This window comes from Anser brachyrhynchus (genome assembly GCF_964034855.1).
Source record: "Anser brachyrhynchus genome assembly, chromosome: 3".
Taxonomy (NCBI): Eukaryota; Metazoa; Chordata; class Aves; order Anseriformes; family Anatidae; genus Anser; species Anser brachyrhynchus.
Genome location: NC_137696.1, coordinates 99,878,045 through 99,891,438, shown reverse-complemented (window position 1 = coordinate 99,891,438; position 13,394 = coordinate 99,878,045). Strand labels below are relative to the sequence as shown.

Below are 13,394 nucleotides of genomic sequence, written 5' to 3'. Positions count from 1 at the left end.
AGTGTTTCATCCTGTTCTTTGAATTTTGTATGTATATAAACATCAACGAACAAAAAGCAATGACAGCCCTAGAAGCAAAGACCAGAACCGACACTTTCCTCTCTTCCATGCCCATCTAGAACTTGCTTTTCTTTCACCCTTCGTACTCCTACATGTTTGCACGGCTACTCAGTTTTAATAGAAAAACTCTATATTCCTACCCAAACATCCCAAAACTTGTAGCATTTCGGCTTAGATATAATCAAAACGCTTCAAGCTCAAAGAGGCCTGAAATTAGTTCCAATTCAGGAAAATGCTCAAATCACATTTATTCTTATGCAAATGTACACAGAACTGTCACTGCAGCATTCAGTTTTGGCTCAGGTTTCCCTGGTTAGTAAACCAGAGAAAACATACAAGCAGCTTTTTATCTGACCCTTAGCTTACAGTTAACCTTAGGCAGAAGATGAGAGCATAACCCCCAAGAATTCATTCTTTTTGAGAAGACACAGATACCCAAAGGCCTTTTAAGCCAAACACTGATGCTCAAAGCAAATTCAGATCCCTAAAAAATTTGGCAGCAGTGGAAAGCAGTTAACCTGGACTGTTGTATGGAACATCCCAATTTAGGATGGATTGGATTTAGGACCAGATTGTGCTCTTTGTCTTGTGTATGGTCAGGTTACAGCAGCCCTTACTGTTCAGCTTCGCTCCGTTTGCACTAAGGCTTTACCACCTCTCAGCCCTCATTTCTTGGTTACACTGGACAAAGGAGTTTTCTGTAGAGTGGGTGGTCTGAGGCCTGGGTATCAAATTAGCATAACAACACACTGCAGAGCATTTCTTCCAAGGATCACTGCATTTTCCAAACATTAACTAATTATTTTGCCAACTAGTGATACATATTCATGAAGAATGAGGCTGTCCTAGCTCCTGGGAGAGGTCTCTTCCTAGCTCCTTAGTGTCTGCAAAAGCTTCTTTCTCGGTAACTTCTAATTGGTGCAATGAACTTGCTCTACAACTCTTCCATCTCCATCACTGGTTGCTCAGGCTGAAGGCCGAAGTAATTAAGCTCTGCTAATAACAATAAAGGCATTATCTACAAGCACGTTTGACTGATCTTCCTGTCAAGCCCTCACATGAAAGACAGCGCCCTTGTCTCAATTGTCCACACTCCCTTCTAAGGCTCTCATTGCTTCATATTTTCCTAAACGATTCCGAGATCCCAAATGAAATATTTTACTGGTGTTACCATTTAGTCTACTCAGAAATTGAAAGAAAAAATAATATAAAAAATTAAACACCAAAAAAATATTTAGTCTAATTTACTTCATGAATAATCCAAGAGTCACTACAGACACTTCATAACTATTCCTAGAGTACCAAAGACCAACAAGAGCCCCCCACTGCGGCCATGCTCCCTTGCACATCGCCCAGGAGAGCCATGAGAGCTGCTGACCACCGGGTCTGTCTGTGCACAGCGAACACTGAAGTCACAGATCAGCCCTAAAGCTGGACTTCTACTCTTTTCTGACCGAAAACTCAAAAGAACAAAGAGAAGGGAGAGGCCTATTTTTCTTCCCCCCTTTTCTTTTCCCCCAAAACATCCATAGTTCAGAAAGTCCTACATAGATACCTGTCAGAAAAATGGAACCAAGCTTTACCAAGGCTGGATAAAGAAAATAATTTTATATCCACAGAAACTGCATCACCACTGCTGTCCCGACATCACTCAAATGGCCTATTTTCACTGAGCAGTTCCTCAGCCACACAATTTTTCCAGCTCCCAAATCATTTGCAGAATGGCAGGCATTAAGCAGGCCACGATATCACATAACTGGATCCAGCCGGCCAGGAGCGTACAGAAAGCCAAGCACGAACCACTCTCTTAATATGAAAAGTTGCCATGAACGTATCACGAGGCCAGGAGAGAAAACCACGTTACGAAGAAAGGAATTAAGAGTGAAAAGCCAAGTTAGAGAAGTGAAGCCAGGTGAAGCAAGCAGCGGGCCCACACAGAACCGTCACGGTGCGGCGGGGCTGTGAGGGCAGGGCCCGGCAGCAGGGCCAGTCCCAGTCCCACCAGGAGCAGGGCAGTGGGGGTACCGGGGCAGCCCCAGTCCCAGGCACCCCCTTGGGGCCAGGCTGAGGGTCCCTGGGTCGGCTCGGGCTGTGGGGAGCTGGAGCCCGGCCCTGCTGTGGTGTAACTGGGGCTGGCAGCCCTGGGCGCTGAGCTGGGGTCCTGGGCAGGTGGGAGTCCTTAATGCAGTTAAGGTTTCACAGGGTAAAACAGTGATGTTGGATTTCAAAGAGGCAAATATTAGTGTCTCTAAACTACTTACATTAAAATTAACTGATATTTTTTAGTAGAAAACAGAATAAAGCATATAAGATAAACTATGTGCAATGTTGATCCTTTTTCACATGAACACTATGGACTACAATTTACTTTGGTACCAACAGGCTAGTAATCTAAATGTCCAATCCCAGCAAGTAAATGGGCACACGCTATAAAAGTTTACTGTGCCAGAAAGGTTTGCTTAGCAAGACAGAAACCCTGCCCAAGCAGTGGCTGGAAAATCAAGATAACAAACAAAACCAGAAAGCAAACAATATTTTTTTAAACAAGTAAGACCATAATGCGCATGCTCGTGGATCATCAAAACCAGTGACACAGAACCACATCATCAACTAGGTTGGAAAAGACCTTCAAGATCACCTAGTCCAGCCATCAACCTCACCTACCAAGTCCCATCATTAGCCGTGTCCCTTAGTGCCACATCCAGGGGTGGGGATTCCAGTGCCCCAGGTAACAAGTTTCAATGCTCGATCATCCACTCCATGAAAAAAAAACTTTCTAATACTCAATCTAAACCTCCCCATTTAGTCCATTAAGCAAGCCATTACAATGGCTAAATATCTGAATAAACACTTCAATTAGCAAGGAGCCAGTCTTTAAGAAGATAATTTGCTCTTCCTTTTTCTCCACAGCATCCTTCACAGAAAAATTCCCATGTTCCATCACAAGAAGGAATCTCAAAGAAGAAATTATGGAGCAACACAAAAACCTAAACACAGCCACCTTTAAGCAGCTTACATAGACTGCCACAATCACCTTTACAAATTCAGAAAGAACCAAGATATCAAAGTGAAAGGCTGCTTATAAAAATAAACCCTTAAATATATCACTATCCTCCAGATAGTGATTTTCAAGAAATAAATGAAGAAAGAAATCGCTGATGTAGCTCATTCATTCCACAGGAAGTAACAGGAAAGCACAGCTTAAACCAAACCAAAAAACAACAACAAAATACTGGGAAAGACATTCAGAATATAACACCAAACTCCCATAATTTCTGCAATGACAAATCAAATTCCTCTATAATTGTTTAGCCTTTTCTGAGTTAAAAACAAAAAGGTGTGTATATAACACACACACACAGGCACACATACACACACATATACAATTTTATATAAAGAGAATGGACCAAAGGTTTTCCCAAAGGTTTTGGCAAGACTTTTATGAAAAAGCTAAATACAACTAAAAGCAACTCAGATATAGTGTGTGTGAATGACTTACAGAATAACTAACATCCTGAATCTTGGCTGCCTCCCAGTTAAAGAGTGGTGTGGTTTTCCAGAAATCATCAACGCATTCTGTATTTATTAAAGATTTGGAGAAGGAAGCAAACAAAAAAATGGGATATTCTGTATGGGATGATACAAATGTTTTCTGACAGGATGAAGTCCAGAATTTAAAGTCTTAAAAAACAGCCTATCAAATCTGAGAAGATTATTAGACAGAATTATAGGAAATGAAATATAATTTGAACAGAAAGTAAAAAAGTATTGGGGATAAAAAACAGAAGCTGAGCATTACTGAACTACCAAGGCCATCACTGGAAAACTGTCCACTAAATGTAAAGAGATCAGTAAAACACTACCTGCAATATAGAACTATCTAAAAGAACCAAAAAAAATAAACCAGAGGGAATTCTTGCATACATATCAAAGACATGTAACATAAAACAGTAACACAGCAATGCACTACATACAATCATGCTGTTTCATCTCACAAGGTACATCAGTAGGAGGAGCATTAAAGTGCACGTACAGTTATTAAATGCTTGGCACTATGGCATGGAGAGAATTTGCAACTGTAAAGAGACTGCAGATGAGATTTATTTTTTTTAATCATGATGTACTGAACTAAAAGCCTTTTGATTGAAATACAGAAAATAAAAAGACCCAAAATGTTAATTAGCCTCTCTTTCTCTTATTTGCTAGCCTGACAAAACCAAATTGCAAAAATAATCCAGTATTTCACATACCATCTAAGCCATTTGTCAACGCTAAGTGCCAAAACGATTCGGATAAATATTGTAACAGACTGTTTAGTTGTAAAGGAAAAAGAATAAGCAAATAAATAATCTCACAATTATTTATCCGCTGAGTCATTACACTAATACATGGAAAACAAGTCTTGGGCATTTAAAATGCAGATGCAGACGACCTTTTAGTGCACTGCATAATCAGTTGGCGTTGCTGCACACAGCAGGTAGGGAGCGCTTGCTTTCACTGGCACTGAGATACAAGCACAGAAACAGCAACTCTCATCCTAAAGAGCAATGCTCAGACATCCAGGTGTGGGTTAGAGTACTGAAACCAAGAGCAAAATAAATACAACAACTTCAAAAGAAGTGGTGATGCTAACAGCATTCCCAGTCGTGTCTGTTGCCTGGATATTCCTCTCTCAGCACTTTCACTGCGAGGGATTAAACTCAAGACTTGAAATGCTCTCGCAGTAGGACACCAGCACGTCAGCACACAACCTGAGACTCAAGACCCAGCCAGGCTTTACTCCGGCTCTAGAAACTCGAATTCACGGCAGGAACTAGCACACGGGCACATAACCTGAGAAGACTTGTCCCACATACATGTATTTTTTACTTTAGATTGATGAAAGCTGAAACACAATTCAGGGAGCGGGCAGACTTCCAGCAGGAGCAAAGCCCGTGTTGCTCAGTCTCTTGGACTAGGACTAACACTACTGATCCCCACTCCAGCAGCAGGCAAGGAGGGGACTAGAACAGAGGTTTCCTCTTTTTCCACCACAAATGGGTGAAAAAGTCTGAGGAAGAAGTTCATTCCACTGTGAAGATGGTGCACAAGGAACCCAGCCCAAAAGGTAACTTGAAAGGAACAGCACGAAAAAAGGAAAAGCAAGGGTAGAGTAACAGGAGTCAGATTGTATCTTTCATGAATATTATCTTGGAACAAAGCTTCTTTTTTTTTTTTTAAAAAAAAGGGGGTATTTTTTTTACTAGGAAAACAGAAGTATGCAACCTTCAATGAAGAAATATGCACTAAAGAAGGTGAAAGAGAGAAGACCAGAGGTAGGTGAACTCAACAGAGCATACCGGGTGGAGAAACACAAAGAAAAATTCCAACATCCAGCAGAAGCTATACAAAGACCTATCAATATTTTAGTCATGCATCTAAACCTCCAACAGACTACAAGAGACCATTCACAACGCTGCTCGCTGAAACGACTATGTGAATTCCAGACAACTACTTGTAGTACCAACTACAGAACACATTTCATGCTCAGAATAAAGATGATCCCCCATGATCAGAGATGATTCTAACGCTGTTTAATCAAATCCATACATTTGGTATTAAATTGCAAATTATTGTGGACATGCACATGCTCTCAAAGTGTAAACTTAATTCTTTAAATTCCCTTGAGTATTACACGGTTTACAAAGACAAAAAATGCTTCAGTATGATAGCCAAAATATCAAGACACAAACATGTATTGTTTTTCAGACACAAATGTAATCTTTATAAACTAGACTAATGTAGATTAAAAGTCTTTGATGCTGCTCGGTGCTAACGTAAACCCACTTTGAACAGTATGTTGGACTGATTCAGTGACAAGACACTGAAGGAAAGCCATATCCGTGAGAAAGCGAAAATAAATGTACGATGTAAGTAAAAACACATACACTTCTATGAACCGACTTGATTTCATTTAACACACGTTGCAACAGAAAGAAGCAGCAAATTAGAATTTGGGTTCATATTCTCAGAGGTTGGCTAGATCTGGCCTCACAAGGAGTATATGGATTCCATTAACAAGGGCTTTATTCTAGCAAATGGAAATAGAACAATGCAAAAGTATCCTGTTAAGCATGATAAAATTATAAGGTAATTTCATCAAGGGACCTAATCAACTTTGGCTTTCTTCCTGTAACTCATCTGTGTCTCTTCTTCTCTCCTTTAAAGAGATACTGAGCCAAATTCCATTTCGGCTCTACTGTAAATTGGAAGTCAACAAAAATTATCTGCAAAGAAGGGAAAAATCTTTGCAATTGTTTTGTTAAAAACTGAATCAAAAGATAGAAGTCACAGAGCCTGAGAAAAACGTTTGCTCTACAATACAAAGGCAACATCAGCAGTAGTTTTGAAAACGTCATTTTATTTCTGAAATGAACTTTCTGAAAATTATGGTGAATTTACCTCCAGATTAAGATTTCATATTAAAATCCTTCCAAAAGCTGAGTTTTAGATGCAGAACTAATCTATAATACAGGGTATTATGATTTGGTTCCAGGCACTAGGCTATAATCTGAACAATGTAGTCACTGGGAGAGAATTTCAAAGGCACAAACAGCAGCAAAGTGCCTAATTCCTATTAAAAGTCAGCGGGGCTAGCAATCTAACTGCAAGATCTGCTTTTTAGAATATGCTACACTGAAACCAGATCTTAGCAAAAATACCTTATTCCCAGAAGTTATGGACAACTACACAGTTGCAGCTTCTCCAGACAAATGCTTAAGTCATTTCCTAATTTCTAGGACATAATGTAAATCCTTTATCTCTAGATTAAAAATTTATCTAAAGGCAGGGTAATTTAAGGCATTAAATATTTATAAACGTCAATAGCTAAGTTCCTGACTCCTACCAAAATTAACAGAAGTTTTGTTTGAGTAAAAACCACAGCATCACAAATGCTGTTTAGGTCTCAAAAAAAAAGGCTCTTCTGCAAGAACTGCTCAGGATGCATTATTATATTATTGCTGTAAAATGTCTGTCCAAATTACTACACGCATTTTCTAATGCTGCTTCTGCTGTGCCTAAGAGACCGTGTCACATGAGGAACGCAGGGACTGTAACCTGAGCAGGCAGAGCAAAAGTCCGTGAGCAGGACGAAAGGATACCCTGCTCAGCATCCAGCAAACGACTTTTGGGGTCTTCTCTGTTCACCCATATTCTCAGCTGTACCTCCTCTGAAACGTCACTCCGGAAGATGTGCGAAGAGTCAGACTCCTACTCGTTTTGCGCCCTAAAACATGTACGCTTCTCTCTAATCCCAGTATAGAAGGGCTCTACTAATTTTAGATCCAAGTGGTGTAAAGTGTCATAGCTGTCAGATAGCTGGATACCTGAATCTCAGTCCAAAGTAACTTAGTTTTCCAACGCCATTCGACTTTTAACCCCACTTAACTGCTGACCTGTATTTATATGAAGTTTAAATACATGAAATATAAATCTGTATTTATATTTATCTGCAGTAATTTTGAAACCAAACTATTAAAATATATGTAAGAGCCAACCAAGTTCAGACAGGCCATGTGGCTATAATCAACAGCAGATTTTGGCCTATGCTACTGAAAAGCCCATCAGAGGCCTAATCCTCCTTGTCTTACAGAAATAGTTACACTAATTGTGTAATTGCAATGTGCAGAATTTAACCCTCGATATAGTTGCTCAGAATCCTTGTCCTTTCTCGGATTTATTTGCAGATATTGTTGGTGTAACTGTACTTGCTTAAAATGCACCCTAAAAAATAAAAAAGATGAAAAAGCTGATAGATGACATTCTGCAGCAAAATGACGTATACACAAGCATAATAAAATTAAATCCGGAAACATGCTAACTTACTTTCATTGCAGCTAAGGCTAAAGTCTAATGTCCTAAGGGATAACTGACCTCAGCAAGAGTATGCCCTGTTAAAGACGGAGCTTTTACTCAGGCCCCGATCTTAGGAAGGGGCTTGTGTGGGTGGATCACCAAAACTCACAAAAGCACCGGTGTCTGCCTACACGGATCGACTTGTAAGATCTGGCTATTAACGTGCCCTTCAGGATCTGACCAGTGGACTGAGTTGTCTTTGTGAGCATTGTTTCACCTGTTTGAAAGCTGGGTTGACTACCAGCATTCAGCACATGAATATTTTCACCCACCACAGAAAAATCACGGCTTTGTTAAATTAAATGGCTTTAATGATGTTTTACAGAAAACATTTCAGGCATGCAGCAATAAGCCGCATTCATATTTGACATTTACAAAACTTTATTCTTTTAAGCCTGAACATATAAAATACTTGCACTTAACTTTAAGCATGTGAATAAGCCCATTTTTATTCAGTACAAAGCACTGAATTCTAAATACATGTTGAAGTTCTAGCAAAAAGGTGGAATAAATTCTTCAAAATAGGCACCTTTTAAATAGTGTAGAGGAAAAAAAAAGAATGCATAATCTGGTTTTCATGCAAAAGATCACTAGAGATTAGCGAACTAGATCACAGCAAATAACTAATCCCCCCTTACCCAAAACCATAAACTGGGCCAAAACAAGCCTTTTAACACAGCGATGACTGAAATTTATTTTTTCCATGCTTCAACATCTCCTGGTTTGGACCAAAAAAAAAGCATAATGGAATATTCCTGTGATTGCTATTTAAAAGGTGTTTCTGACTCAGTGCAAATTGGGAAGTACCAGAAAGGCAATACAACAGACCTTTACTGATCTCTGCCCCAATTCACGTACCAAAGATACTTGAACCGATGGCCAAATTCTGCCTGCCTTAGTCATCCAAGCAGGTATCTTTTAAAGCCAGAGAGACAGAACCACAGCTTACGCATACCATCCAACCCAACTTCAGAAACCACCATCCAAACCTTGAGACCTCTACACAGACAAAGCCTTGCTGAATTGGCTAGCATTCAGGTTCTCAGTATTTTATCCCCCCAAAATCAAGACCCCTTCGACTTAATTCAAGTGAACACAACTCCACTCAGCAAGATCTGCTTCATATTTAGGATGAGATGCACTGAATAAAATCCTGTCTCTACACAGTATGAACCAAAACGTCAGTGAGAACTTGTTGCTTAAAGAAGAAGGAATGTTGAAACCAAGGAAAAGTGCATTCGTACATTTTTTACACAGCGTCCATTAATTTTGTCTGACTTCATACCACAAACGCCATTACATTTCCATCCTTAACTGAACCGACTTTCTGTTGGCTCAAATTTGTTCTCAGGAGGCTGAACTGCTGTAGGACACGTGCAAGGAACAGGTGAAACTACGTCACCATGATGAATACCTGGGTGGTGGCAAAAATAGGATTAGGTGATGTGCAGCCAGATAATCCACGCGCACCCTGCACTGTGCAACAAAAGAACAATCCTATTTGTCCAAATAAAGAGGTGATCGGTTTCAAGGCTAGAAGCTAGCAGCACCTGAAATGAGGTGTGACAAAACCACCGGAGATGGAAATTCCTCATACACCCTACAAAACTAACACCTATATGCCACTGGTTTTTGTTAATGCCACAGAAGAAAGAAAATAAATTAAAAGCGTCAAGTCAATTACTCACTCGGGTATTTCTGAATTCAAAATCAGAAGCCCTGAAGCAGAAGGTTTGATTAGTTCAGAGCCTGGAGCATAGAACAAGATTTCTGCTGGCTGTCGCTTAAGGCCCTTGAGTTCAGAGTATAAATAAGGAGTCTCAGCAGTTCACAGATTTCAGAATTAGGACTAAGTCTGATACTGAACACATTTAGGAGCCTCCAAATTCCTGAAACACTGCAGCTTTTTGTTTTCAGACATACAAAAAACTGTTCTGAGTAAATGGTCCCTTCCTGAATTCAGGTTTAATCCTGGTTAAAGGAGACAGATGACAAGTACCCCATTTTCAATCTGAATTCAAAAACCATCCCCACACAATGTCAGAACAGCTTTTCTTGAAGCTACCCTCAATCGAGCACTATGACAGGCAGATTGTGTTACGTCTGAACCCCTCACAGGCAACAAAGCACAACAGATCACTTGCTAGCTCTTGCCCACCTCTGACTTGCTTCTCGGAGCACAGAAAACAGACCTGCTTGCTATGCTTCAGCTGAGTTCGTGGTGTGACAGATTTCTTCAAACCAAGAAACACCAATACTGAAACACAAAACACATCTTAAACAACCCAACCTGAGCTGTGCCCAGTCCCAGACCTGCCCCTCCTGCAGCAAGCAGTCTAAGGAAGCAGCGGTCAGGCATCCAACCTAAGGAAAACATTTATGCGATACCTTTCCTGTTGTCAGCAGCTAGTTAGGCCAGTCCTATAGAGCCAAAATTCACAGCTGTAATAAGTCTGCATGGACCAGAAAGCCTTACATATTTTAAACTTCTATAGTTCATACAGTTGAAGAATATTCTTGAATAACTGTGATTTAATACTTAACACTATGAATTAGCTCTTTTTCAGAGACAGCAATCACAGGGTCATTATGAGGTGTTCCTATTTCAACAATGATGTCAAAGGGAGGCAACTTGATTGTGTAATTGTTCAAAATTTTGCAGAAAAAGAGGGCTGTTACAACTCCTATTTAAGTATTTGTTACCTGCACTGAAAAATACAGTTTTGGAGGGGTCGTAAGTTTAATTCTTGGTGCATTATTTAAGATTTATGCCAGAGCAAATCTAATGAATGCACTGTACTTAAAGACTCTGATCTTTAAACTGGAGATCTTCAAACCTTTAATGCTCAAATCATGTTGGAATGCAACAAGGCATACTATACCTACCCCATCTGGTTGAGATGGCATCTAATATTTTTTAAATTAAATGTATACAAAATACTACTGGACATTTGCTTATCAAAAAGTCAAAGGGAGAAGCTATTTACCAGGAGCAGCTAACAATAACTTTATTAATTTTTGTTCCCAGGCAATGGTGGTATGACGTACAAAGCACCAAGACTAATTTTTAAAGTTCATTACAACCTCCTGAGCAATAAAATAATAGTTTTTGAGACAAAGCTGAACTGTTAGTTATATTTGTGTTACTTCTCCTCTTCCTATCAGAAACAAGATGTGAAATGTGTCAAATATTTCTGATGAAATATACCAGACATATCATCGCTCCTATCGCAATAGAGGCTTTGCCTCTGAATTTCTATAGATGCTACTGACAAAGCAGCGATTTTTGCCCTAAATATGTAGCTTGATTCAACACGATTTCTGAATCATCTGAGATAACGTGACTTTTTTTTTGCCTCTCCATCAAAACGCTTTGAAATACTGCCAGTGAGTTGCTATGTGAATCAAGAAGAAAAATATGATGGCCAGTGACTGAACTGACCAGGAATCAGAAAACAACGTTTTCTCCCATAGCAAACAGCTCCTCTGTGCTATCACAGACCTAGCGAACAGTTGCCTGATTATTTACTGTCACAGCCAGGGATGTGGTCAGCAGCCAGAATTTGGAGACATAAAAATATCCTGGTTTCGACAGTTAAAGCAACAACGTCCTTTGTTTTGCACAGCCTTTCTGACCTGCAGCCTACTTTGGCTGTAGAAAAAGATGGAGAGCAAAATCTGACTTCTCTACATTTGAACAGGACTGTTATTTTTTTCCCTAAATCAAAAGGCCCACATGTCTTAATGATGAGGCATCATATGATTCCAAGCCTTCCAAGACAGGCAATGAATTTTGTACAGCTGACTCTGCTAGTTACAGTACTCAACAGCTGGGGCATAGATAATTTGGCACCCTGATAATGCCCCAGATGAATACAAGAGCATTCTGCAGACTGTAAAAAGGAAAAGGGAAAAAAAAAAAAAAAGAAACATTAGCATTAATATTACTCATTGAAGCTCACCTTAAAACCCTAAAATCAATATGTTTTGCATTTGATTAAGAAAACAAATAAAGGCAGTGTTTACAAAACTGGGAAATTCAGAGAAATGGCACTCCCTCTTCAAAGCATATATTGTAGCAATTCTTTTCTGATTAGATCAGCTCCCATAGCAAGTCGTCAGAACAACAATCACTGTAGTGAAGTCATACTACTGGGACTCGATGGGAAATCATGAGCGGCTTGGAAACACATTGTGAAAAATAATGCATTTTCCAGGCTTCCAATACATTGTAATTAAAACAAGTCCAAACCTTTACCTTTGCTCCCAATGGCTGAATAAAGCATACCTCAAACAGCAAAATAAAGCACACTGATGCACTCAAAATGACACTAAAAATTAAGACAGCAGAAAGTGGATCCTTCTGAACAATTTCAGGATTTAGCTATCACCAAAACTAGCACATTGACGGACCTGACATGGCCCCCACAATATAAAAAAAGTCAAGTATTTCCCGAATTTATTTCTAATAAAAACATGAATTTGTTTTAGGAGTTTATTTTAACTAAAATCCATTTATCCACTAACACTTGAAAAACAAATGTTTCAGTCTCTACACAGACAAAACTCTCACTGAAATTGGGAAAATTAGGCCTAATATCTTTCCCAGATTTTTAAGCTAGTCGACAAACTGGTATGAGACCAAACCTTATTAAACCTGAGTACAGCAGCAAATCAAAAGTAATCTAAAGCAGAACAGCAGTGCTTTAAATTAGAACCAGGATAGAAAAACAAGTTTTCTCAGTGTTCTTTTTTTTTTTAATTTACAATGTGATGTCTACTTGCATTTTTTTTTGTTTGCAAAAATTAATTCAGCCTCATATGAAGTAATTGATAAAAAATAGGGACAGCATAGAATAAAGATGTCCTTTTGAAGACGATCTGTTCCAAACCATAATTATTCCTCATCTAAAATGCACTAATGCATTTCAGTACTGAAATAGTGCACATGCTCCATAGCTGCATTGACACAATGGGCAACAGACACAAAGAAGTCATTAGTCAATACTGTTAATGACACACGAGATTGCAAGTGGCACAGGTATAAAGTACTCTCAGACCTGAGAAGTTCCCATTTCACGACAACCATCTGTAGGTGTTTGTTTTTTTTTTCAAAATCTTACCAATGACAACCAGGATCAAATAAAATCCACTATCGATATCTTCGAATCAAGCTGTCTTAAACTGTGCCACTCCCATTCCCATCAGTGGGAACCATTTACCTAAAACCTTCAGAACTGCCTGGAAGCACACAGCTGAAAAACCACGATCCTTCAAAATACATGCTTCAGATATAAAATCCAACCAATCTTTTCCCCAAATATCGCAGAAGGACTCAGCACAGCAACTGTCAGCCGTGACACGCTGTGAAAACTATTTCTGGGACGCGGATCCAATCTGAACGGTAACTCCATACCTTTTTACTTTAATTAAAATCA

General features: G+C 39.3%; 1 protein-coding gene across 25 annotated transcripts in view; it reads right to left on the bottom strand.

Moving 5' to 3' along the window:
• The window catches only part of DST (dystonin), a 306,416-nt gene that overhangs the window by 259,008 nt on the left and 34,014 nt on the right, over window positions 1–13,394 (bottom strand). The window lies entirely within an intron of this gene.